This window comes from Muntiacus reevesi, chromosome 1, assembly GCF_963930625.1.
Source record: "Muntiacus reevesi chromosome 1, mMunRee1.1, whole genome shotgun sequence".
NCBI lineage: Eukaryota > Metazoa > Chordata > Mammalia > Artiodactyla > Cervidae > Muntiacus > Muntiacus reevesi.
This window is the reverse complement of record NC_089249.1, coordinates 221089596-221117115: the sequence shown is the minus strand read 5'-3', so window position 1 is coordinate 221117115 and position 27520 is coordinate 221089596. Positions and strand designations below refer to the sequence as shown.

Here is a 27520-nt window from a genome sequence, read left to right as displayed (position 1 = left end):
TGTGCTGAGAAGGACATAGGGCGTGAGATGCCAGAGGCTGATGGGCAATGAGTCCAGAGAGTCGCCTTCTTGGACAAGAGGAGATACTCAGATGGAAACGTGTCCTTGGGCTGGAGCTCCGGGAGGGCCGGCCAGTGGGCTGAGGAGGGCGAGGCTGGGGGCGGTGGCCACAGGAGGGATGTGTTTCACCCCTGGTACAGTTTCTACTCCCCAAGGACTGGGGTTATTGTCTGTCTACTCATGACTGGCCAGGTGTCTGGAACCCGACCTGGCCAGAGGCAGGTTCTAAACAAGTATCTTTTGAATGAATGGACAGTCTGAGTGTGGAGCTGCACAGGATGGACAACATCAGGCTGCAGAGTATGGGTTAAGTAGATTAGGAGGCAGAGATGGGAGAGTGGCATACAGGGCTTCTAAGCCCTGCCTCCCAGTCCCCACAGGGCTCAACCCCACCCAAGCCCATCTGTTCCCCCAGACACTCTGTTTTTTTATGGTGAACTCCCTCTGGCCTTCACTCACCTGTGTGTCCTGCCCTGAATGTCTTAAAAAGCAGTTCCAAGTCTGTTCCCACCACCTGTGCCTGAAGCCTCTTTATTCTTAAGCCAGGTGATCCTGAGGGCACCGGTCAGAGATGGGGCCCCTTCCCTGCCTGGGGATGGCTGGATCTTGTCTGAACTGTGGACTCTGCTTTCTTCACTCGTCTGCCTGTTCAGGTCACTGCCTGGCCCAGAACTGGGAGCGTTCATGGGTCAGTGTGTCCCCACTGATTCTAGCAATCTGACAGGTTGAGTACTGCTGGCTTGCATTGACACTGCTGCTTACCAGTGACACAGGGGCTGCCATAGAGCATAGCTCATGGGATGTCTGCTGGCCTCAGCTGGACTTTGTAGTCAGGCCAAGAGCCAGAGGGTCGGTGGTGTTGGTGACTGTATATTTCATGTTTGGAGACATGTCTGGTTAGTTCTGCCCCCCCCCCCCTTTTTTTTATTGAGTTTTTTGTTGTTGTTGCTGAGTTGTATAAGCTGTTTGTGTGTTTTGGAAATTAAGTCCTTGTTGGTCACATCATTTGGAAATATTTTCTCCCATTCTGGAAGTTGTCTTTTTCATCTTGTTTATGGTTTCCTCTGCTTTATGGTACAAAAGATTGTAAGTTTGATTAGGTCCCCTTTGTTTATTTTTGTTTTTATTTCTGTTGCCTTGGGAGACTGACCAAAGTAACCACTGGTATGATTTATGTCAGAGAATGTTTTGCCTGTGTTCTCTTCTAGGGGTTTTACCATGTCATGTCCTATGTCTTTATCACTGGTGCCTGTTCTGATTGGCTGGTATGTCATTGCCTTGCCAGCGGGACAAGTGTAAATTTGGTTGCAGCACTGGTGGGCCCCTGATCCCTGACCTGTGGGTCTAGCCCAGCAGTGGGCATGCTGGTGGTCTCCATGCGCTAGCTTATGTGATGTGGCACCGGGTGGTTTTGGCTGAGGGTGTCGGCAATGGCCGAGTTGTCCGTGTTGTCAGCTTCATTATTGCCATCTGCATCCGATGCTGAGACTCGAATCACAGAGGTTCCTGTGGGGACAAAGGAGAGGGGAGTTGATAGTTTCAGCCAATGTGACAAAGCAAACTAACATAAAATCTAAGATTAGATGTATCCCCTGGTAGTCCGCTCATGATGGAGATGATCAAATGACATCTGATGATACAAGTTCCAGTTCAAATACTTCACCACAGTATTATAATAGTTTCCACATGGTTTGTTTACTCTTCCAGAAATCTTTAGGGCATCCTTCGATGTGACTGTTACTATGGGGGAACAGGTCCCCCTTGATGTGATTAACTTCAGGGACTGGGAAACTGTTAAGTGCTGAAGGGGAGGGTGATGCTCCACACCTTCCCATCACGCTCTGATCCCAGGCCCCTTCTGTCCTCTCTTCTCCCCAGCCCTGGTCCAGGGAGTCCTGTCTGGACAATGGTCACAGGGCAGGAGATAGGCCAAGCACCCGAACCAGAGGGAGAGAAGTGGTTGGTGGGGGCTGGGCTGAGGGATCAGGGAGCTGTGTCCTGGTGGTCAGAGCCAAGCCTCTCATGTTTGGTTCACTGACAGTGTCTGAGACGGCCTTGGCCTCACGCGGGTGATCAGAACACAGCTTGTCTGCCCGCTGAGCAGTGTCGGGGCAGAGAAGGCAGCATTAGTGGCTGCTGGTTGCAGGCCCGGAGGGGAAGGAGAACTTCCTGGCTTCCTTTCCTTTGAAACACCTGGTACTTTTCAGTCCCACGTGTAGGTCGGAGAACTGGGTATATGGCCATGGCACCAACAGAAGCTTCCCAAGAAGCCACAGCTTGGGCGTCCCTGAGTCTGTGAGCAGGACTGTGCCCCAGGAGGGAGAGTTTGGGCCTTGATTTGGAATGACCAGTCAGATTACTGTTTTCAGGGGCAGGAGTTAAGAGTTGAAAGGACAACAGGCAGCTGAACAGGGAGGGGATGGGAGCAGCCATGGGGAGGAGGGCCTGACAGCAGGAGTGATGCAGAGGAGTGTGGCCGCTGATGGGTGTCCCCGGTCAGTGGGTGGCCCTGGACAGCAGATAGTGGCAACCCCACAATCCCAGAAAGGCCCCCTTGCTGTGAGATGCTGCCTCCCTCACTCCCCCGGCCCTGTCCCAGTCCCAACGCTCAGGACCAGGGTTTCTACTGCTTGAAACCACAAAAGCCCTTTGCAGTCCTGGCGCTGCCCCTGCTTATCTCAAGAAACTGATGAAGCAGTTAGGACAATCATCACCCCCTTTTTCCATAAAATTGTGGAATGGACACTTACAGTGGGGGATTGTCACAGGGAAGAACAAAATCTGACTCCATGTTGAATGTTTTACTTTAACCTTTGCTTCCCATGGGTTTGTTTACTACAAGGATACTGTCCATGCATAATGGCCTGCCTTGGGGAGCCCTGCCCCTTTCCCTTTGTTCAGGGCCCTGTCCACCTGTGGATGGCTACAGGAATGAAGAAGTTAACACATCCCCTCCTGAGGTGGCCATTCCAGGAGATATTTGCAAGATTAATGGCATTTTCCCTTTATTTCCTCGCCTCCCCAGCTCTGTTTTTTATAGCATCCAGACCCTGACAAGATGGTTACTTTGAGATATTAGTATGCCATCTTTTCAGTCAGCCAGCTTTTTGAATAAATAAAGTCATATTCCTTGCCTCAACACCTCACCTCTGCTTTATTGCCCTGTTGTGCGGCAAGCAGCATGAGCTTGGACTCAGTCACAATATCCCATGCCTTGCTGTCAAAAAATGAAAACATAAAACTGAAGCAATATTGTAACAAATTCAGTATAGACTTTTAAAATGGACCATATCAAAGAAATCTGAAATCAGAAACCAAAAAGAACTCAGTGGTTGTCTGAAATATTTAGTAAAGGAGATGGTGCCCTTCCTGCCAGGACCCCCTGAAGCCACACAGGGAATGCAACCTAGGCGGTCTCTTCTCTCATCCAAGGCAGTGTCACAGCAGCCACCCTGTCTCCCTGCCCATGATAAACACACCATAACGAAGGTTGTCAGTCCCTGGGCCAGTGATACTGTGAACACCTGGACTGCCTTGTCCTTGTGAGATTTGATATGGAGACAACACAGAATGAGAACCAACCAAGAAGGATCTGGGCAGGAGTAAACCCCTCTTCACAAGGACCCTGTGAAACTCAAGCACTCGCTCTGCTCACCCTGCACTGACTTTTGGGAACTGTCATTCTCTGGACAGGAAGTGGGAGGGATAATCCTGTCTCTCTTCTACCTCTTGAGACCCAGGTGGGCATTGGGGGCAGCAGCACCTCCTCCTGGGATTCGAAGAGAGTGTCCTGAAGGGACAGGGTCTACTGTCCAGTGAGGCCGGCCCTTGTCCACAGTGCACTGACCTGCTGCAGGGTCTTGGGTTCCCTGGCATCCAGCTTACCCATCACTGACCCTAGCTTGAGGTGACTTGGGAGCCCCTAGCTGGCAGGCACCCAGGAGTAGAAAACTTTACACTTAGTGAGAAGGAGGAGAAGCAGGCGGGGCAGAGGTCCAACACCGAGTGTCCAAGACCTGTTTGGTCTCCTGAGAGCAACCAACCCCGCTTGCCAAGGTCTTTCTCCTCTTTAGTATGTATCTTTGTGGCTAATGTTGCCAAACACCTTCCTTTGGAAGAAAAGGCTCCGTGACCACGGGAGGCATGGAGGTGAGGATGCACTGTATCCCTAAACCCAGGAAGCTCGAGAATTAACTTCCCTGAGCCCTGAACACCCTCCATGTTAAATTTGCACCAACCTAGGCCAAGATCTGGACAGATTCTCTGGGAAGACACTTTTCATGTCCAACAAGAGAAGGTTTGTTAACCCACAAGCCCGACCCTGAGACATAGGATGTGTTGTAACCATGGAAGCTGCAGGGAAGGTGTTTGAGAGGCTTCTTCCTGGGTGTCTTTTCTGAGGCCTCCCTAAGTTACTGGACCTGGAAGGGGAGCATTTACACTTCTCTCCTCACTGCAGGCTGGACAGCACCACCAGCCTCAGCCCCTACTCCTCTGCTTCTCTCTGAGTTAAATGGAAACCTCTCAGTGAGAGACCAAAGCACAGTCTTCATGGTGAGCAGAACAGAGGCCTGAGGGAAGGTAAGGTGGAGGCTCAAAGTTTTTGTAGAAAAAAAACACGCACATGCATTCCAGTGTATGGCGGCCAGATGCTGTAGTAACTGGTGTTCCCTACACACTTGTAGGTGGCTTTTAGTTTCTGTATTTTTTAAACTTTTTTTTTTTTAACAGCTGCATATTGTGAGAAAATTGTTGCTGTCAACCACAAGAACTTGCAAAATAAGATCTTTAAGTTTATCAGAATGTTATAGGAGCTTTCTCTTAGTTACAGATGAACTTTTAAGTACTTAATTAATCAGCTGCGCTGGGTCTTAGTTGTGGCACTCAGGATCTTCAGTTGCTGCATGTGGGATCTAGTTCTCTGACCAGGGATTGAACCTAGGCCCCCTGCCTTGGGAGCCCAGAGTCTTAGCCACTGGACCACCAGAGAATGCTGCAATCTCCTATTTTTTTTTAAAAAGATTTATTTTTGTCTGTCCTGGCTCTTTGTTGCTGCGTGGACTTTTCTCTAGTTGTGGCAAGTGTGGGTTGCTCTCTAGTTGCTTGAGTTGCTGTGCTTGGACTTCTCACTGCAGTGGCTTCTCTTCTTGCAGAGCTTCAGGCTTCTCTTCTTATGGAGCACAGGCTCTAGGGCACTTGGGCTTCGGTAGTTGTGCACAGGCTTAGTTGCTCCATGGCATGTGGAATCTTCCCAGATCAGGGACGGAACCCGTGTCTCCTGCATTGACAGGCGAATTCTTAACCACTGCACCACCAAGGAATTCTCCCCCTACCGCTGCTGGCAAACCTCCTATTTTAAAAAAGGACTAAAACAGCCTATTTAGTAAGTTTTCAGGAGTCTGAACTTTGAGATCAGCCTCTGTGATGTCCTAATCCCAAAGACAGCCTGGCTTCAGATACTATCCGGGCTCACAGGACCGGCGACCAGGGTGGGGTATGGCGGCTGAAGACAGGCTTATCCTCTGGTGCTCCACCCTCACCTGCTCAGCCAGGGTCCCCGAGCCATGGCAGCCAAGCAGAGCAGCGAGCCGGTGGGGCTGGTCCAGTTGCGGGGCCGCTGTGATGAGAGTGGAGCGGGCGGTGGAGGCAGCTGGCCGTCCTGTCACCGTGACTGCTGGTGTCCTGTATGCAGGGCAGTCATGGTGTCAGGTGGAGGCCTGGCTGGTGTTGTGGGGACAGGATGGGGCCTCAGACAGCTCACATCCCCACCCCACCCCCACTCCCAAATCGTGGCTCGTGGCTGCTGGCAGCTCCCTAGGACTGGGAGGGTGTGTATACCACCAGCCCCCTTGTTCGAGGTGAGCTGAGACCCCTAGCTCTGGGGTCACACACCATCACTGCCACCATGAAGGTCATCCCACTTCTGTGAAGGAGGGCTTGTGCGGGGCTGTGGGTGATGGGGGATTTGGGGGTGTTGCGGGCTGGCACAGGAGTGAGCTTTTTGAGGGGAGGGGAGAGTCAGAGGAGGGGAGGGGAGGAAGAGGCATTGAACTACTCAGCCTTCCAGGGGATTCCAGGCCCAGCTCTGGAGGGAGGTGCAGGTGAGAAGCCCCTGCAAGTTTCTGGGACCTCCTTCCCACCATATTTCAGTTGAAGCCCCTCTGCCTGCATCACCCTTAACTCTCCCTCACGTGGTCCCTGCCAAAAGCCACAGAAGATGGAGAGTTTGTGTTGCTTTCCTTCCTGTAGGGAAACAAAGCCACAGACAAACATATTCCTTTAAGAAAGCATGAAAGAAATGAGAATAGTGGGTGGTTATTATTGACAGATTGATGTAGAGATGCTTCACAAGCCTGGCACAGGGAAGGGACTGTGAGCTGGTTGCCCCCAGTCCTGGGGTTTGCCTCCCCTTGCAATGGCCCACACTCTCCTTGGTGTCTTCTGGTGGCCAGGCAGATTTCAGCCTCCTGAACACATCCTGGAAGGATCAGGACAAGAGCAGAGGTCGTTCACAAAGGGGAGGGTGTGGTCAGCTCTAAGAAACACCGTTGCCTCCTCTCTGTGTTGGAACTCAGCTCTGGGTCTAAGCAAGTGTGGCTTCCTGGCACGGTCACCACCCTCACTCATCTGGGGGACACTTTGTGTCCACCTCGTCCCCATGTGCAGCCTGCTCGGCTCCACTGCTGGGGCCCTGAGGCCTATGCTGTGTGCTTCTGCTCTGTTCTTAGCGCACCATGTGGTCCATTAGACTTCACTCATAAAAGTTAAGTGTAAGGATGAAATATTCCATAGTTAAGAATTTCAAGGGGGCGAGGGCATTGACTTAAGCACCTGGGCTCAGGTACAAGGCCCGTGCATTAGAGAAGCTACTGTGTGGGCTTCAAGGACACTCCATGTGGAGGGTGGGATGGGGGGTGGGCAGGAAGGTTCTGAGACACTTGGCTTATCCGCTTCCTGCACATGTGGCTCCAGGCTCTGTTCCTGGCAGGGTGGGCGATTGTCAGCACTGCCTGCCTGTGTGGAGGGGCTCTGGGACTGCCCGGATCAGTGGGAACGGCAGTGGTGGGAAGGGAGGTCACCCTCCCTTAGTGTCCCTGACCTTACATCTCCTCATCAGGACAGCTGAATGCCTGAACGGCCCTTCCTTGTCTAACTCTGAAGACCTGGAAGATGTGGACGCTGAAGGACATGCAGGATATAACAAAGAACAGCAAAAGCAGGGCTTGCATTCTCAGCCAGATTCTGCCTGTACTTATGCATCAGACCAAAACACTGGTGCTCCCATCCTGTATCACAGATTAGAACAGAGGCACAGAGAGGTTGAGCACCTTGCCCCAGGTCACACAGCTGGTGAGGGCAAGGCTGAGAATTGACCCACAGTGGTTGAATCTGGAGTCCAGATGCTGTGGTGACCTTGAGGGAGGAGCAAAGACTGAGTGAAGGAGATCAGATGGCCCAGACTGAGCCAGGCACAAATGTATGCACACATGCATGCATGCATACACAGACGTCCATGTGGCTTTCACCTTTGAGGCTACAGAAGTCAGAGGAAACTAGAGGGGAACCAGGAGAGGCCAAAGAAGACTGGAGGTCTATTAGGAGGAAAGACCACACTTCCCAGGAGATCAGGGAATTCCCTTCCCTGGTGAGTCTGTCTCAAACCCTGGATTCCTCTTCATGAACCCAGGAACTGACTATCCAGTGACCTAGTGTCCAGTCTGAGTTGACTCCAGAGTTATGCCTTCCTGGGGGTTCAGCTCCCACTGGACCCCAATGCTCTCAGTAATAATGGGGGAATGAGGTATGTAGACTGGGCTTCAGATTTGTTTGGAGACAAAATTTATTAGAAGAGGAGTTAAAAAAACCATGAAAAGAACTGGCATGAACATCTTCAGAATACTAAAGAAACCCTCTGCTGTTTACCTACTCTCATGTCATGAAAGTGGAAAGTCTATTTAATCAATTAGTTCTGTCCTCATCATACTCTTTCTTTAAAAAAAAATTATTTATTTGGCTGTGTTAGGTCTTAATTGCAGCATGTGGGACCTAGTTCCATTGAACATGGGTCTTTGCATTGGGAGTGTGGAGTCTTAGCCACTGGACCACCAGGGAAGTCTCTCATCACACTCTTGGGGAGTGTGATGGGTCATAGACCTCCTCTGAGGCCCCATCAGAGCTAAGGTATGTGGTGACTACAGTAATCCTCCTGTGGCTAAGATATGGTTTATTGGTAATGATTCACTCACTCTCCCTAGAACCACAGGGCTTCTCCCCTGTGTGTGTCCTCTGGTGTGTGATGAGATGTGACTTCTGACTGAAGCTTCGCCCACACTCCCTGCAAACAAGGCTTCTGCCCTGTGTGTGTCCTTTGATGTGTGATGAGAGTTGACTTCTTACTGAAGCTTCGCCCACACTCCCTGCAAACACAGGGCTTCTCCCTTGTGTATCCTCTGGTGTGTGATGAGAGTTGACTTCCGACCAAAGCTTCACCAAAACTCCCTGCAGACATAGGGCTTCTCCCCTATGTGTGTCCTCTGGTGCTTAATGAGACTTGACTTCTCATTGAAGCTTCACTCATATTCCCTGCAAACACAGTGTTTCTCCCCTGTGTGTGTCCTCTGGTGTGTGATGAGACTTGATCTATCCTTCGAGCCTTGCCCAGTCTCCATACTTGACTCATAATTCTTGAAACTCCTTCCCCCATGAATAATTTGCCTGTGTCCTCTGGATTCACTTCCTGGCCTGTGCTGGTCTCTTCCCTCATTCTCTTGTGCACCCTGGAACACCCCATTTGTCCTTTGGATGAGTAGGAAGAGGCCCTTGAAATCCTCCTCAGCCTTAGGCTTTTCAGCAAAGGTTGGGGCTTTTCCTTGGCCTCTCGACTCTCAGGTTTGTCACTCCAGCTGTGTGGATCAGAATATTGCTGCTGCTGATTTTGGTTACCTGGGCAGGGATCTTCTGGTTGGAGGCGATCTCTTGCAGATGTTTTCAGGAGGATCTGAGTGGGGTGATTGCATTTGACATGTTGGTTCAGGAATTTCTGACTGGAGAAGGCCAGAGAGCAGGAGGCCCATAGTTGGATCTTGGGCTTTGGTTCTGCTGAAAGAGGAGGCTTTTGGTTAGGTAGCTTGTTTGTCATGGTAAGGCCTGCCCCACTAATCATCTTACTGTTGACAGTGCAAGATCTGTCTCCTGTCAAGTGTGCCTGGTTGGATCTCCTTGCAGTTCAAGGGACTCTCAAGAGTCTTCTCCAACATCACAGTTCAAAAGCATCAATTCTTCGGCACTCAACTTTCTTTATAGTCCAACTCTCACATCCATACATGACTATGGGAAACACCATAGTTTTGAATAGACAACATTTGTTGGCAAAGTAATATCTCTACTTTTTAATATGCTGTCTAGGTTGGTCATAACTTTTCTTCCAAGGAGCAAGAGTCTTTTAATTTCATGGCTGCAGTCACCATCAGCAGTGATTTTGGAGCCCCCCCCCAAAATAAAGTCAGTCACTGTTTCCACTGTTTCCCCATCTATATGCCATGAAGTGATGGACCAGATGCCATGATCTTAGTTTTCTGAATGTTGAGTTTTAAGCCAACTTTTTCACACTCCTCTTTCACTTTCATCAAGAAGCTCTTTAGTTCTTCTTCACGTTCTGCCATAAAGGGTGGTGTCACCTGCATATCTGAGGTTATTGATATTTCTCCTGGCAATCTTGATTCCAGCTTGTGCTTCATCCACAGCATTTCTCATGATGTACTCTGCATATAAGTTAAATAAGCAGGGTGACAATAGACAGCCTTGACGTACTCCTTTCTCAATTTGGAACCAGTCTGTTGTTCCATGTCCAATTCTAACTGTTGCTTCTTGACCTGCATACAGATTTCTCAGGAGGAAGGTGGTCTGGTAGTCTCATCTCTTACAGAATTTTCCACAGTTTGTTATGATCTACACAGTCAAAGACTTTGGCATAGTAAATAAAGCAGATGTTTTTCTGGAGCTCTCTTGCTTTTATGATGATCCAGCAGATGTTGGCAGTTTGATCTCTGTTTCCTCTGCCTTTCTAAATCCAGCCTGAATATCTGGAAGTTCATGGTTCATGTACTGTTGAAGCCTGGCTTGGAGAATTTTGCGCATTACTTTGCTAGCGTGTGAGATGAGTGCAACTGTGCAGTAGTTTGAGCATTCTTTGGCATTGCCTTTCTTAGGGATTTGAATGAAAACTGACCTTTTTCAGTCCTGTGGCCACTGCTGTGTTTTCCAAATTTGCTGGCATATTGAGTGCAGCACTTTTACAGCATCATCTTTTAGGATTTGAAATAGCTCAACTGGAATTCCATCACCTCCACTAGCTTTGTTCGTAGTGATGCTTCCTAAGGCCCACTTCACATTCCCAGATGTCTGGCTCTAGGTGAGCGATCACACCATCATGATTATCTGTGTCATGAAGGTCTTTTTTGTATAGTTCTTCTCTGTATTCTTTCCACCTCTTCTTAATATCTTCTGCTTCTGTTAAGTCTGTACCATTTCTGTCCTTTATTGTGCTCATCTTTGCATGAAATGTTCCTTTGGTAGCTTTAATTTTCTTGAAGAGACCTCTAGTCTTTACCATTCTATTGTCTTCCTCTATTTCTTTGCATTGATCACTGAGGAAAGTGTTCTTATCTCTCCTTGCTATTCTTTGGAACTCTGCATTCAAATGGGTATATTGTTCCTTTTCTCCTTTGCCTTTCGCTTCTTTTCTTTTCATAGCTATTTGTAAGGCCTCCTCAGACAGCCATTTTGCCTTTTTGCATTTCTGTTTTTTGGGGATGGTTTTGCTCACTGCCTCCTCTACAATGTCACAAACCTCCATCCATAGTTCTTCAGATACTCTATCAGATCTAATCCCTTGAATCTACTTGTCACTTCCACTGTATAATTGTAAGGGATTTGATTTAGGTCACACCTGAATGGTCTAGTGGGTTTTGCCTACTTTCTTCAATTTAAGTCTGAATTTGGCAATAAGGGGTTCATGATCTGAGCCACAGTCAGCTCCCAGTCTTGTTTGTGCTGACTGTATAGAGCTTCTCCATCTTTGGTTGCAAAGAATATAATCAATCTGATTTTGGTATTGACCGATGTCCATGTGGGTGATGTCCATGTGGATCTGGTAAGATCTTTCTATTTTTAGTTCTAATCCTGTTATCTTAAAAATATATATTGTGGTAGTGTGGGTCTGGTAAGACCTTTACAGACTTGAGACATTCTTTTGATTTATTGTTAATAGCCAATTGAAAAGTATATAGCTCCTTTGCTAAGACTAGCAAGGGGGCACCCTCCATCCCCCTTCTGATGTCTATGTCAGAAGCTTTTTCTGTTCCTTTTCATACTTTAATAAAACTCTGCTACACAAAAGCTCTTGAGTGATCAAGCCTGGTCTCTGGTCCTAAAGCTAAACCTTCTTCTTCAGAGATCATGAATCCAACACCGTTCACCATAAGCTATCACTGCGCCACATCCCTCTTCTGGTCACACTGATCTGAGGCACGTTTCCTGGACTGTTTTTCCTCAGAGAACCAGCCCCTGTCTGGTATTAAGCACATGTTACCCCAGGGCAGGAGTTCTGTCCGTTTCAGTGTGTGGAGCCCTGTCTGGCACAGAGTATGAACTCACATGACAACGAACTGAAACAGTGGCTGAATGGAAATCAGTGTACACATGTCCTTAGAAATGTGGAGGAAATGAGGAAGAAACAGCTAAAGGTGAGAGAGCTGGTAGGTGCTAGAAAACTTGCTTTTTGCCTCTAAGCCTTTCAGCAGAATGTGATGTTACATACTTTTTGCATGAAATATTAAAAATTAGAATTAACATTTTTAATATAACATGTTTTTCCTAACAGTCATATGAAGTGAAACAATTTCTGAGGCATTTTAATTGAGACTTCACTGACTTCAGACTGGATTGTACTCTGCTTTAGAGCTGGGCCAGGGAAGCTCCCCAGGATGGCGTAGGGTGCTGGAAGAGTGGTGGCGCTTACCTCTCCTGGCCGTGAGCTCACTCTTCCACCTGCTGCCCCACTTGATGCCGAGCTCCTGGCCACACTCATCGCTGTACCAGACCAGCAACTCACAGCCCGGCCTGACCACCCGGCAGGTTCGGTAGAAGATCTGCCTGTGATACTGGAAGGCCACCAGATTCTGCTCCTCATTGTCCTGGGCACAGTTCACATACCTGGGGTTGACGTCGGAAAAGGGAAAGAAACCACAGATAATGAGTTCCTTCCACATGTCAGACCCACAACCAGCTCCTCACCTTCAGGCTCTAAGGCCATCACTGCCCCCACTGCCCCTCCTGGGGACCTTCTGTTCATACCTTTGACCACGCCATGTGAATTCCTATCTCCAGGTCCTGTTTCTGGTCCTCTTCCTGGCTGGAATGCTTTTCTCTCCTTACCTAATCAGCCATTTTCCAGACTTGTCTCCACCTAGACTGGTCACAAGACTGGTGACCTCTAGCTCCTCTAAACTCTAAATTAAGTTTTCTTGTATTCCACAGAACTTGGTGCTTCTAGGCTAGCATGCACCCCTCAGCACTCACCCCAGCCTGCCTTCTCTCCTGAGGCTTTTCTCCAGTCTCCCTGTGTGTATTCAGGGCCCCATTCACTTGAGCCCCCCTCCCCATGGAAACTTGGAGAGTATTCTGACTTAGCTCGAGACACAGAACAATAATAGTTTATCCACTTTCTGTCTCCCCTGATGAAAGGAGAGGCCCTCAGAGAAAGGCCCTGGTCACGGCCATCCTGCCCAGCATTCCTTTCCAGGCCTCAGAGCCCACTTCTCTCTGGAACCTAGCCTGGGGAGGTTGCTCCCCTCACAGACTCAAGATCTCCCTTGGTAGGTTATCCTGGCACTGTGCAGTTCTTCAAAAATTGAAAAATTAAAGTTACATATTCCTAAAATCAATTGTTTAATGTCTGTCTACAGTATGTACTCCAAAAGGACATGGGTTGTGTGATCTGCTTCAGTAATGAGCTCCACTGTTTAAACTGGAACATAGAAAGTGCTTGGTAAGTGTTAATTAGGTGAGTTAAAGTGTCCCTGGTGAATCCAGACTCCTCAAGTTGCTTTCAAGTACCCCAGTTTTGTGCAGCATAGAGATTTATATTTTGAGAGCATATGCTATATTTCTATTTCTTTCTTTCTAATGTCTTTTGCAATGAAAGAGCACGTTATGGAGGAAAAAGCGGAAAGAAGATGTGAAAGCTATTGAGGGAGGCAGGTTGAGAAGGAAAGGGGTATGGGCTTGAGGGAGGAGCGTCCTCTAGAACCTGCAGACTCATTGCACTCACCTCATCCAGTTGGCCTAAGATGTGTCCCTTCCATCCACATACTCATAGCAGTTTCTCCCTTTGGTGATCCAAGTGTCAGAAAAAGAGTTAAAAGCTCTCTCTCTCTCTCTTTTTTTTTTTTTTTTTTTTTGGTGGGAGGTAATAGAATCCCTCTGCTGTCATCAGTGCTCTTCAGCCTGCATGGATTCAACTGCCAGTCGTGACCACGTGGTAAGCTCCTTAATCATCACTCCATGTCTGAGTCCATTGGTCCACTCAGGGCAAGGGCCCCACACGGGAGGAGCCACTTCTGTGTGCCTGTACCACTGTGCTGCTCCCACCTGTCCTCTGATCTTTAGACAGAAGTCCCGTGTTCATGCACAGTGCACACAGGACACAGGGCTGACTGTGTCATCCCCATCCACAGCCTCACATGTAGACATGGGGTCCCCCCCCCGACCCCGCAACCCTGCCACATAGCGATTGGAGGTCAGAGAACAGGGGAAGAGGGGTGTTTCTCACCAGCCAGGAGTATCCGCTATTGGCTGCCTCTTTATCGTCTGTAATCTGGCCCTCGCAGGGGCCGAAATGCAGGCCCAGCGGCAGATCAGATGCCTCATTCCACACTCCAAGCCCAGCCTCAGGGATGCCTGACGGTCTGATACTTAACCCAGGGGGCAGAGTGAGGGCTGAGCAGTTGGCATGCCCCTTCTTCACTACACAGTCCTTTACAAAGGTAGGGGGCCCTCATGCAGCACAGCTGTTGATGAAGTTCTGACACTTCTCACAGTCTGGAGGTGAGAGCAACAGGGATGAGGGGAGGCATCCCCTCATGATGTTGCTGGTCATAAAGACCGTCAGAAAGGGCGCTCAGGGCATTTGGCCTTGATCCTGCACCCCGTGTCATAGAGGAGGGGGATGATTGGGCGACCAAATGGTGAGGTGACATTATTGTTCCAAGGCCTTGTCTGTGAATGGGCCAGCGGGGTCACTCACAGAGGTAGTCGTCATCCTGGGGGTTGGTGACCTCTTGGGACACATGGCCCTTTCTTTTTTGTAGGCTGTACATCTTCACTTCGGTCTCCTTTCTTCTGGGTTCTAAGATGGAGAAGAGAAGCTGAGCAAGGCTGGTGGGGTCTGAAGAGTTAGTTGCTATTTTATCAGAAAGTCTGAGATCTCCCACCTATCCATCTATACAATTTATTAAAGTTTTTTTACATTTATTTAAAAAAATTTTTATTTACTGATTTTTATTTTTTAGTGTTACATTATTTATTAATTGGCCAAGCCACATGGCATGTGGGATCTTATTCCCCTGACCAAGAATGGAACCCATGCCTCCTGCAGTGGAAACACAGAGTCTTAACCACTTAACCACCAGGAAATCCCTTTTCTATACTTTGTTTTATCTCCCTTTAACTACTGGTTCAGACAGGCTGAGGCTCCACACTGACCACAGATGCCCAGTTCAGTGTTAGCTTCCTGTACTTTCTGTTAGTAGGTTTACCCTCCCGACCTTTTTACTTAGAAAATAGTTCACGGACACATCTGCTCAGAAAATATATGTTGAAGGCATGTATACTTATGCCCAGAGGCCTAACAAAGCATGGTCCCTATTATCACAACTGGATTTATTGAACAACTTGTCTGTGTCAACACTTTTATATTTAATGTAATGCTTTCAGACACTGTATGAGTTATGTATTCTTATCTTCACTTTACAGATGAGCAATCAGGACCTCAGAAAATGTATAAGATTTCCCATGGCCCTAGTGCTTCAGGTCTCAGATCAGTCCAGCTTAAACCCATGCCTACCCAAAGTCCACCCCACATACCCACACCATAATTATCAGCCTTTCTAGAGGAATTAGAGGAACTAAACTCCCCAAATTATTTTCTCCTACCCACTTTTTGTCTGGGGTGCTGTTCAGAGGTACTTGCTTCTCTGGGAGGGGGCACTGGTTTCTGGGCCTGCTTAGAGCCACTTGTCAGCAATTTTGCAGCTCCTGGCAATTCCTTTATAGATTCTTACTTAATGGCACCCTGGACATTCCCTTCTGTATAAGAGTCACACAGTAAAGGACAACATGCATTTCTTTAGTTCTTTAGGACTTTATGAAGTGTTTTTATATGTATGACTTTAGTTAACACTTTGACAATTCTTGGAAATACCTGGTGTGAGTGTGTATATGTGTGTGTCTGAACACTGGAGTGTAAATAAAGGACCGAAATGGGTAGTGAATCAAAACTAGAACTCATATCTTAAGGTTCTTTTACTTCAATTTTCTCCATGACAGTGAGAGCAAGGCAGGGAGAATAGCTGGAAAATCAACAAGGTCAGGGAAATAAGGGGCTAAGGGCTCATAGAGAAAACCGGGGGCATTTTCTATTCAATAGTGGCCCTTCGATGGATGAGGAAGTGTGGAAAAGTACAGAGGGGACAAAACATATCTGGAGAATGAGGTTACAAAGCAATGAGCTTGGGAAGAGAAAAGACGATTGGCAGAAACATACCAAGACAATAGAGAAAATGAGCTGAAAATTGCAGGTTGCCACATGCTAGAGACAGTGTTCAGAATTAAAGTAGCTGGTGCCATCAATTCTGCTTGAACAAGGCTGTACAACTAGCTGGTTCTCCTTAGTTTCCTGATCCATAAATTGGTATACATGCTAATTGTTAATGTTATAGTGGACATGAAATTTAATAACCTTCAACAAATTGTTGTGTGAGCTTAATACAGTATGAATTTGAGAGTCCATTCCTGCCATCAATTTACTCCCTCAACTGTTTCTGTATTTGCAGTCTAGCTCACTATACTATCTTCAGCATTCCTTGATCTTCTTACATCTAGATGAATATTTAAATGTGGAGTCACTCACTCAGAAAACATTTAGGGGGCCCAAGGGGCTTTGAACTGGGCCTGGACTTCTGAAAATTAACGGTATGGGTTAGGCTCTCAAAGTTCACGAATCAGGGGCAGGCTAAACAAATGATTCCAAACACTAAAGTTGCCTAATCAGAGCTCAGAGGAAGGAGTTGTTACGTTCTCCTTCAAGAAAGAGCATTTGAAATCAGTTCCAGATGATGAGTTTCTACTCAAAAGGAAGGGAGTAACCTATGTGAAGTCCTTCAGTTATTTTCTTATTTGTTGATTTTCAGTCATCAAACCTGAGGTCTGTCAGGGTTGTAAGCTGATTCCTCTTATTGGAGTAGGAAGGTCTGAGGCTGGGGATCCTATCTCCTTCTTCATGTTGGACCATCCACTCTACAAATTGCCCAATATATCTGTAAGCTTCCCTTAGTCAGATGTCCTAGCACATCTCTCATTTTACCACAGCACCAAAGAACTGAGGTTGAAACCATCCCTCAGATGAATGATATAAAGATGTATAAATAAGAGAGTGTAAACTTTATAGAACTACAAAAGTTTTAATCGGCTTATAAGGGGTTTAGAGAAGGCACTTTGGATTAGATTGCACTACCAGTGATACTGTGATCTCAGGCATATAATCAAACATTTCTTTACCTCAGTTTCTTGATCTCTAATGGTCATAGTTCCTACCTGTAGGTACTATAGGATTGTTTTAAGGTTTAAGTAAGTTTATTCACGTAAAATGCTTAAAGTCTGAAATACTGTGAAAATAATGTAACAATAGAACAACCTACTATTGTTGCTGTTCTTACTAACTATAAAAATGGTGGTGATATCAGACCTTGTGCTAAAGACTCAGAAAAGGAAAGCAGCAGTTTCTAGGATCTTGGCATATTCTCCTATTCTTACCTGTGATTGGATCCATAAGAAGGATTTTCTTGTCAACAGAATTTGGGAAATACCTTCTGGTGTTTACTGTGCTCCATTCTAAAGGCCATCCAAGAAGGTTTTCCTAAAAAATGATGAGAATCAGTGTTTCGGTTGGTAAATATTTCCAAACTCTGGGCATTCTAATTAAGGACAAGAATTCTGAGCCAGAGTGTGACAAAGACAAGGATTACCAAAGGAGGAATGGAAAATGATTTCTGTATCATCAACTCCTATACTTCCACTGCGAGCATCACATAATTTTCTTAAAATCAAAAAAGATAAAACTTCAACTGTGCTTCATTTGATGTTCATAAAATGTCTAACAAATTTACTAGCCTTTCATGACAAAGATACTCAACAAACTTGGAATAGAAGGAAGTGACCACAATATAATAAAGGTCATATATGAAAAGTCTACCTCTAACATCGTATTCATAATGAAAAGCTGAAAACTTCTACGATCGGGAAAAAAAGGCAAGTATGCCCACTCTCAACACTTCTTTTTTTTTTTTTTTTTTTTTTTCAGTTCTACCACTTTATTGCTACCGACCCATCTCCCTCTACCCTCGTGCACACATGCCCAGTCATGTAACCCCATGGACTGCAGCCCGCCAGGCTCCTCTGTCCATGGACTTTTCCAGGCAAGAATACTGGAGTGGGTTGCCATTTCCTTCTCCATCAACACTTCTGTTCAATAAAATATTAGAAGTCCTAGCCAGAGCATTAGCTTATGAAAGGAAACAAAAGTCTTCCAACTTGGAGAGAAAGAAGTAAAATTGTGTCTGTTCACAGAGGACATGATTTTACATGTAGAAAATCTTTAAAATTCCACACAAAAACCTACACAGAAAATTGCAGGATACAAACCCAACCATTCAAATATCTTTCCATACATAAACAATGATGATTCGGAAAAAAAAAAAAGAAAAAAGAAAGAAAACAATCCTATTTATTTTTTTTTTTTTTAAAGCTATAGTCAAGAGCTAAGTTTAAACTGAAAAAAAGTTATTTATATTTATTTATTTGTGCCAGGTCTTTGTTGTGGCATGTGGGATCTTTAGTTGCAGCATATGGGATCTGGTTCCCTGAACAGAGATTGAACCCAGGTTCCCTGCCTTGGGAGTGTGGAGTCAGCCACTGGCCCACCAGGGAAATCCCAACAATCTTATTTATGATAACATCAAAAAGAATGAAATACTGTTGGGTCATATGGTAGTTCTATTTCCAGTTTTTTAAGAAATCTCCACACTGTTTTCCATAGTGGCTGTACTAGTTTGCATTCCCACCAACAGTGTAAGAGCGTTCCCTTTTCTCCACACTCTCCCCAGCATTTATTGCTTGTAGACTTTTGGATAGCAGCCATCCTGACTGGCGTGTAATGGTACCTCATTGTGGTTTTGATTTGCATTTCTCTGATAATGAGTGATGTTAAGCATCTTTTCATGTGTTTGTTAGCCATCTGTATGTCTTCTTTGGAGAAATGTCTGTTTAGTTCTTTGGCCCATTTTTTGATTGGGTCATTTATTTTTCTGGAATTGAGCTTCAGGAGTTGCTTGTATATTTTTGAGATTAATCCTTTGTCTGTTTCCTCATTTGCTATTATTTTCTCCCAATCTGAGGGCTGTCTTTTCACCTTACTTATAGTTTCCTTTGTTGTGCAAAAGCTTTTAATTTTCATTAGGTCCCATTTGTTTGTTTTTGCTTTTATTTCCATACACACTGAGGAATCCAGATCTGAAAGAGACAAGTGCACCCCAATGTTCATCGCAGCACTGTTTATAATAGCCGGGACATGGAAGCAACCTAGATGCCCATCAGCAGACGAATGGATAAGGAAGCTGTGGTACATATACACCATGGAATATTACTCAGCCGTTAAAAAGAATTCATTTGAATCAGTTCTAATGAGATGGATGAAACTGGAGCCCATTATACAGAGTGAAGTAAGCCAGAAAGATAAAGAACATTACAGTATACTAACACATATATACGGAATTTAGAAAGATGGTAACGATGGCCCTATATGCAGGGCAGAAGAAGAGACACAGAAGTACAGAACAGACTTTTGAACTCTATGGGAGAAGGTGAGGGTGGGATGTTTCGAAAGAACAGCATGTATATTATCTGTGGTGAAACAGACCACCAGCCCAGGTGGGATGCATGAGTCAAGTGCGCAGGCCTGGTGGGCTGGGAAGACCCAGAGGAATTGGGTGGAGAGGGAGGTGGGATGGGGGACCGGGATGGGGAATACGTGTAACTCGATGGCTGATTCATATCAATGTATGACAAAACCCACTGAAAAAAAAAAAAAGAATGAAATAATTAGGAGTAAACTTAAGGAGATGAAAGACTTATACACTGAAAACTACAAAGCATTGCTAAAAGGAATCTGATAAAATTAAATAGAAAGGCATCCCATGTATATGGATTTGGAGTCTTAATATTATTAAGCTGTTCATACTACCCAAAGCAATTTAAAGATTCAATGCAATTCTTATTAAAATCCCAAATGATTTTTTTCACATATAGAAAAATCCATCCTACAGTTAATATGGAATCTCAGAGGACACCAAAACAATCTTAGAAAGAAGAGCAAAGCTGGAGACCTCTGATTTCAGTAACCAAAGAATGTAGTACTGGAATAAAGTGCATGCTTAGTTATTCAGTCCTGTCTGACTCTGCGACACTTTGGGCTGTAGCCTGCCAGGCTCCTCTGTCCATGGGATTTTTCAGGCAAGAATACTTGAGTGGGTTGCCATTTCCTTCTCCAGGGGATCTTCCTGACCCACGGGTTGAACTTGTGTCTCCTGCACTGCAGGCGGATTCTTTACCTGCTAAGCCATTGGGGAAGCCCACTGGCATAAAGACAGACATATCAATCAATGGAACAGAATAGACATCCAGAAATAAACAGAAATAAACTCTTGGATACATGGTCTAATGGTCTTCATCAACGGTGTCAAGACAATGGGGAATGCTTAATCCAGGTAACGAATGGTGCTGAGGAAACAAAATATACACATGCAAAACAATGAAGATCTTACATCATGTAGAAAAATCAACTCAAAATAGACTAAAGACCTAAATGTAAGACATGATAAAACTCTTAGAAGAAAACAAGGGTGAAGCTTCACAACACTGAATTGGCAATGATTTCTTAGATATGATACCAAGTGCACAAATATTAATAACAAAGTAAAAATAGATAAACAGGACTACAGTAAACTTAAAACTTCTGTGCAGCAAAGGACACAGTGAACAGAGTGAAAAGGTAACCTACAGAATGGTAGAAAATATTTGTAAAATACATATCTGATAGAAAGTGAAAGTGTAGTTGGTCAGTTGTGTTTGATTCCTTGCGACCCCATGGACTGTAGCCTTTCAGGCTCCTCTGTTCATGGGATTCTTCAGGCAGAATACTGGAGTGGGTTGCCATTTCCTCCTCCAGGGGATCCTCTCAACCCAGGGATTGAACCTGGGTCTCCAGAATTGCAGGCAGATTCTTTACCACTTGAGCAACTATCCCATTCTACATATCTGATAAGGGATTAAGCACATACCAATATGAAGGCTTCCTATAAGCCAGGAAGAGAATTTAATTGACCAGGATGACATCCTAATATCAAATTCCCACGCTCCAGAATTGTAAGAAAACAAATTTCTGTGGTTAAAGCAAGCAGTCTGGTTTTTTTTTTTTTTTTGCAGTCTGTTTTGTTATGGCAGCCTGATCTGACTAACACAGTGGGAGAGGGAATTGAATAGACATTTCTCCGAAGATATACAAATGGCCAACAAACCAATGAAAAGATGCTCAATATTACTAATCAATAGAGAAATACAAATTAAAACCACAATGGAAATTATTTCATACCTTTTTTGATGGCCAGTATGAAAAAAAGAGACAATAGCAAGTTGTAAGGATATGGAGAAATTGGAACCCTTACACACTATTGTTGGAAATGTAAAATGTTGCATAGTAAACAGTATGGAGTTTCCTCATAAAATTAGAAACAGACTGCTGTGTGATCTAGCAATCCAATTCCTGCATGTATATCCATGAAAAATTGAAAACAAGATCCTGAATAAATGTGTGCACATTTATGGTCATTGCAGAATGATTCACAATTGGCAAGATGTAGAAGCAACCTAAATCTTCATTGGTGGATAAACTGATAAAGATTATATATAAAATATACCTCATATATTTTATATACACATGCACACAATGGAATATTTTTGAGCCTTAAAAAAGAATGAAAAAAAAAAGAATGAAATTCTGTCATATGCTACATCAGGGGTGCGCCTTGAGGATATTATGCTGAGTGAAATGAACCAATCAATAAAAGACAAATATTGCATGATTCCACTTATACAAGGTATATAAATTAATCAAATTCATGGAAATGGAAAATAGAATGGCGGTTGCCAAGGGCTATGAGGAGGAAGAAATGGAGAATTGTTGCTCAATGGATATAGAGTTTCAATCATGCAAGGTGAAAAAGTTCTACAGATTTGTTGTACAACAATGTGTATATAGTTAGCAGTAGTGTGCCATACACTCAAAAATTGTTAAGAGGGTAAATAAAGATGTGTAGAGGTATGGTGAACCATGGGATATGTGTTCCCTATGAAGAATCTCTTTTCATGTCAAAACCTTTGCAGACTACCAGATGTTTGGTTTTCATCTCTCTTACACTAGTTTTAGTAACCTAAGGTAACATATAGACTTCCCGAGTGGCACAGTGGATGAGAATCTGCCTGCCAATGCAGAGGACACAGGTTCAGTCCCAGGTCTAGGAAGATTCCATATGCTGTGGGGCAACTAAGCCTGTGTGTAACAACTACTGAACCTGTGTGCACTCTGCAACAAGAGAAGCCACTCAACACAACCAGAGAAAGGCCATGCACAGCAATGAAGACCCAGCACAGCCAAAAACAAATAAATAATAAAAAAGAATCTAGGAGAACAGAAATCCATAGATGGAGAATCATAGAACTAATCTAAATTGTTTTCTCCAGTCTAGGCAGATAAACTCTTCTAAACTCTACTCTGAGCAGCAGAAGAGGAAGTCAGCTGCTCACTTCTATTTTGTAATGAGTGTACTTCATTTTATTTACTTGATGCTGTCTTTGGTCAGTGAAATGTGGGAAAGATCAGGGAGACTAAATAGTTCTCTCAAACACTTTCCCAGAATCAAGACAAATAATTAAGTTCACCACAGGGTAAGAAGATCATGTGGTGTGTTTTTATATACATACATAAATAACGTATCGACATAATGGTAATCATTTCCTCTTCTAAGAGATTTACTCCAATAACCAAATTATTATGAGATTAGTATTAGAAAGTTCTTTGGTGAATTTATAGTCTAAGTACGGTTTCTTTAATTGCCCTTTCATTAAGAATGTTTAGCAAAAATAATCATTTTTAAAAAGAAAAAGAATGATAAATTTAAAACACAAAACCACTGAGAATTATATTGAAAAACCTATACATCCACCTTCCTTCATTCAGGCTTATGTCAATAGTCTGCCACTTCAGATCTTTTAATTTCCAGTTCAGAATTCAAAACAAAAACAAAAACAAACAAAAAACTAAATCAAGACACGGTGAAGTCACATGTCAGCCCTTACTCCTCTGTTGCTGAATTTGGTACTTCTTATTTACATTTAGATTTTAAAATATTCACCATTTTTCACTGCATAAATAATACATATAATTTTTCCAACAAAAGATCTCATTATTATTGAGCCAAAGGACTAGCGCAGAAACACTGACACAAAGAGAAAAATAATTTTTTCAATAAAACAAATGGATGCATTAGTGATGTTTTCACAGTGATATCGTAAGATGCAAGTGACCCTGACAGCATAAATATGTGTGCCACCTCATGTGTGGCTCCTTCCTTATAGACCTGCTTTGGTTCTTCTGCAATGTCCTCTTTTTGTTTTATTACCAGTTTTCATTAGAATCCATTGGGGAGTGGGACGATTCTGCTTTTGTTTCTTGGCCAGGAATCACTTGATCCTGAAAGTCTTGTGAGAAGAGTTGGTGAGGAGCAGAGTCAACTGCACGTACGATGGCAGAGAAGGGGAGGCTAATTATATTACATATTTAAAAACTTCATATGGATAGTCTCGTACTGTATAATATAGTGCTTTGCATCTTGCTAGTTTGGTGAATCTTATGTTTTCTTTGCTAAAGCCTGAGATGCAGCTGAGACCTAAACCCAGGTTGGTTTCTGGAAGACACCTCTAAATCCTCCTGGCCCTTCACCTTGCTGCCTTGGTGTCCATTCTTCATCAGAATCTTCAATGTCATCTACTTGGGGTTTGATGACCTGTCTGCGGTGACGCATGAAAGCTGGTTGTGGGACTCTGAGGCTTAGAAAGAAGCAAAATTTTTGCTCTAAGAAAGAGGAATAAAGCATAGAGGCAATGGAAAGTGTTACAAAGTTAGGGCAATTAGTAGGATGGGCTGGGAAAATCTAGAACAAAGGAAGAGGTGAGCTCTGCACTGCCAGGGCCAGCACTACATTGATACAAAATAAAAATTTCCTCCAGGTTAGTCTCCACACAAAAGGGAACTGTGAGTAGATGAAGCCACCTAAGAGAAGGCCAAGTTAACACTGAGGCTGAAGACCTGTTTCATGTTTCCTAGGCTCACAGACACCCAGCATTTCCTGTTACCTATAGTAATCAGGGCTTCATAGTTTCTTTTCACATTCCTACATCAGATTTTTTTCTATTATCCCATCTCTGCCCATTCTTCCTTGGAGAAGTATATGGAAATGTCTTTGAAAGCATCTTTGGCCTAAAGAAAATAATAGATTTAATCAGTGACTTACTAATATAAGTCAAACCTTAGAGCTGGGCCTTCTCCACCTTGTGTGCAGGGAGTAGCCTGAAGCTACTCGGTGGTCTCTGTGAGACAGGCATGAAAACTTTCTTTCCTGGCTGTGTCCTGCTTAACTGAGCAAACTGTCTTGCTTAACTGAGCATTTTCCTAACTCTCCCTGGACACAGAGCAGTCCACGATGCTAATGTCCTGTTCCACCCCACTATACCCCACTATCTCAGACAGGACCAGGCACTCCTTTACTGTGTACATTGACAGAGAAGTCCACTCAGTGGTACAGGCAAGCAGTCTGTGGTCCTTCAGGGACCAGCTCCGTGTCCTTCCTATAGAGCTGGCTTAGAGCCCCCTCCACCTCTCATCGTGGGCTTCCACTCTGTTCTCCCTGCCTCTCCCTCAGTCCTCTCCGCCAGGGACCTGTTGGAGCTCACGGCCCTGGGACTGCCTCAAGGCCGAGGTGCCTGTGGAAGAAGATACTGAGATAGCCCAGACCACTGTCTAGATCCAGGTGTGTTTGCCTTGGGTGGACTGTCCAGGGCAGGAATGTGCGGGGTTGGTGGGATGGACTGATCCTGATTGGCCATGACAGAGCAGCCTAATGTGAACTAGATTTGGTTTCTTTGCTTCCCCTACAACTTGGCCTCTCTGAGGAAAGGCACCCAGAAGGACGTGTCTGTGCCTGATGGAGGGAATCCTGAGGAGACCTGGAAGCCCCGAACTGCTGGACTGGGATCAGGCTGAAACCAGGGATCTGCTCCAGTGTGGGAGAGGGAATACTTCACCAAGAAGGGTTTTGGGGCTCTCTGCCTGGGGACTCTGGGAAAATTTGGACATAACGTGGGTTCTACTTAAAAGGGACAAGTTGCTCAACTTGGTGAGATCCGGGTCACAACGGGCTGAGGGAACTGGGGTTCCTCAGACGGAGGGGATTGGGGGTCTTTTCGCTGATATAGAATGAGCAGGTTGAGAGAACTTGGGATCTTTGAGGAAAAGGAAATCAGGGTTCTCTCAAGCTAAGGAGCTCTGGGGTCTCTCATTAAGACGCTGTAGGTCTCCGACATGCAGGACAGTTGGGAGTCTTGAGGATAAAGGGATTGAGGTATTCAGGGTCTCTGAGCTGGGGAAATTTGGTCTCTCTGCGGGTGCTATTTTTAGGGTTCCTCAGGCTGAGGGGAATTGGGATTCCTCTAGGTATTTGGGGGGGGAGGGGTCTCAGCACTACAGGATTCGGTGTTTCTGAGAGTGAAGGGACTTGTAGTCCCTGAAGCTGAGAAGACGCAAGCTCCCTTCAGGTTAGAACCCGGGTTCCTCAAGGCTGACGGGATTAGGGGCCTCTCAGCCTGGAATTTGAAGAGTTCAAGGCTAAGGGTTTACGAGGGTTTCGCACGGAGCGTTCCCGTCAGTTTCCCCGCTGTCCTCCGGCGCTGCCCACCTCGGCCCGGCGCTCGCTCGGAACTGGGAGGCTTCCAGTCCTCCCTGGCTGAGGCGAAGGGAAGGGCGAGGAACCGGCTCGTACAGCCCTGTCAGGCACCAGCCACCAACCTGCGGAGCGATCGAGGCGGTCCCTTCAGTAGGCTCCGGGAGGGTGCTGGGCGCGCAGAAGGTCCCGCCCCACCGCTCGGGGATTGGCTGCTCTGGGTCCCCAGCGTGTCTGTCAAGAGGCCTCCAGTGCGCAGGCGCATTTCGGCAGTTTTCATCGCTAGTTTTCTCCACCCGCCTTTAGGCATCGCGTTTTAGTCCTGGAGCCTCAAGTGGGCGGTGCGACCTTAGGCTGGATGTTTTCTTCCAGTGCCCCGAGCTAGAATCTTACCAGACTGTAGTAGTGCTCCTGAGCGTTCTCGTAGGCTCACCTGTGCCCTACCTTGTAAAATCCAGTTTTGGCTCTAAGAACTGTGTATGATTAGTACTGCTTTTCTCAGGGGAAAATTGCGTAATTAACTAAATTCTGATGAGACACAAGAGGAACAACATATGGTCAAAGATTTAAACGCAACGAATGGAATAATAAGAATATTAGAAAAAATTTGGAGGGTTTTTAACCTCAAAGCAGAAGTTGGCACTGATGAGTAATCTGTATGTTTAATGTAGGTATTAAAAGACTTCAGAAATGGGATATAAATAAAACCCCAAAGCCCTGCAAGTGTTTTCCATGAAAGGAGGCATCCAGTGGGAGGACAATGGATCCACAGAGGTGAGTTTGCTTGACACCTACTGGCTTCACAAGATAAAATAGGGATACTTTCTGGTGCTTACCTAGCTTTACTCATAGAAAAATAACATTATTTTCATGTATTGGAAGCAAGACGACTGACTGTAGAAATTATTATCAAGTGGGGCCAAGAGTGCTGGTTGGGAGTCTGGATGGAGAGATGTTACCAGAAAAGTGGGTTTGCCTCTGGGTGGGTCTTGAGCCAGAAGGTACAACCCAACCAAAGCTCGTGGGAAGGAAAGGTGTATTACTTGCAGAAGTATGGAGAACACCAGGGAACTTTCCAGAGCAGTGTCTCTCCAAACTGCAAAGTTGGGGAAGCTTTAATCTATGGGAACAGGCATATTTAGGCTTCTGTGGTGGCTAAGACGGTAAAGAATCCGCCTGCAGTGCAGGACACCTGGGTTTGATCCCTGGTTTGGGAAGATCTGCTGGAGGAGGATGTGGCTACCCACTCCAGTATTCTTGCCTGGAGAATCCCATGGACAGAGGAACTTGGTGGTCCATGGGGTCACAAAGGTTCTGACACGATTGAATGACTAACACTTTCAGTTTACAGGCATGTTCATGAATGGCCTTGGGCCAGTGACAGAGCCCAAGCTTCAGTTGATTGAAGCCTTGAGTCAGAACCAGTCACCATCAGCAACCCTTACATTCCAGCTGACCTAATCTTGATATAGATATCTATTTTTCTTCATATTCTTTCCCCCTTATAGGTTATTACAAAATATTGAGTGTAGTTGTCTATGCTATACAGTAGGTTCTTGTTGATTATCTGTTTTACTTTAAGTTTTTAAAATGTTGATTTTGTTTATTTTATTTATATTTTTGGCTGTGCTGCGTCTTTGTTGCTGTGCATGGGTTTTCTCTAGTTGCAGCAAGCGGGGGCTACTCTTTGTTGTGGTGCGAGGGCTTCTCATTGTGTTGCTTCTTTTGTGGTGGAGCACAGGCTCCAGGGCTTGTGGGCTTCTGTAGCTGCGGCATGTGGGCACAGCAGTTGTGGCTCCCGGGTTCAATAGTTGAATGAGAAGCCCTCACACTGTGATGAGGAGAAGCACCTGCTCTCCTCAACTAAAGAAAAGTCCACACAGCAAGGAAGGCCTAGTTCAGCCAAAAATAGATAATAAATAAATAAAAACAACTTCAGAAACCCACAAAAGTCAGAGCTAATATCAGGTAGCTCAATAATTAGGTCTGGTTGTCTCTGGTTTATCGCACTGCAGCCTTCTTTCTGAAATGCAAAAAGAAAGAAAACTGCAAGGGGTGTTCTGCAGTAAAAGTAA

The 27520-nt window shown here is 45.3% G+C and overlaps 1 pseudogene; it reads right to left on the bottom strand.

The window, feature by feature from the left end:
- Positions 1-1441: 1441 nt before the first annotated feature.
- Positions 1442-25755, bottom strand: LOC136158107 (histone-lysine N-methyltransferase PRDM9-like; annotated as a pseudogene).
- Positions 25756-27520: the final 1765 nt, after the last annotated feature.